The sequence below is a fragment of the Anneissia japonica genome, unplaced genomic scaffold, assembly GCF_011630105.1.
Source record: "Anneissia japonica isolate Jap-2015-1 unplaced genomic scaffold, ASM1163010v1 scaffold987_len1640505_cov201, whole genome shotgun sequence".
Taxonomy (NCBI): domain Eukaryota; kingdom Metazoa; phylum Echinodermata; class Crinoidea; order Comatulida; family Comatulidae; genus Anneissia; species Anneissia japonica.
In genome coordinates, this window is record NW_022714175.1 from 183170 (window position 1) to 183843 (window position 674).

The window sequence follows — 674 nt, forward strand, 5'->3', positions numbered from 1 at the left end:
TACTGTGTAAATCCCTCATTTGTTTTAGTATTATTTTATGATTCTTGTACAGATATTGAACTTCATCTACAGTACAACTTTAGAATGATATAACATTGGTTCATAATGACCGTATGTTTTTATTGTTATTGTATCATAGCTTTTAGTTGCATAATCTTAGTGTGAGTTTAAACTGAAACAATAATTAATAAATATAAAATTCATATGATTTAATATCATATATGATTTCAATTCAACTCTGTAATTTTAATTATAATTTGCTAATTTTTAATAAAGTCTTATTATAAAAATATTTTTAGCAATGTTTGTCTTGTTTTATTTACGTTATGTTTAGTAATGGCTGACTGCAGCAAATACAAAGATAGGCGTAAATTAAAATACTGTACATGGCAGAAGGCCTGCGTTTTTGGGGACAGTTGGATAAAATTACATTCACTTGAAGATGAAGAGAGCAATCGTATGCATGCTGTGTAGCACATTAAACATGGTATAAACACATTTTATCTCCAAATTTATATATATATAAACCACATGATATAATATTGTTGATGTTTTTTTTTTTATTCCTTTTTTTTTGGTGATTTTTTTTTATCTGTAGAGGTATACTGTAGTTTACTTTTTAGGTTAAGTTACAGTTCCAGGGCCACCTTACAGGCTTATGCTGCCTCTCTTCT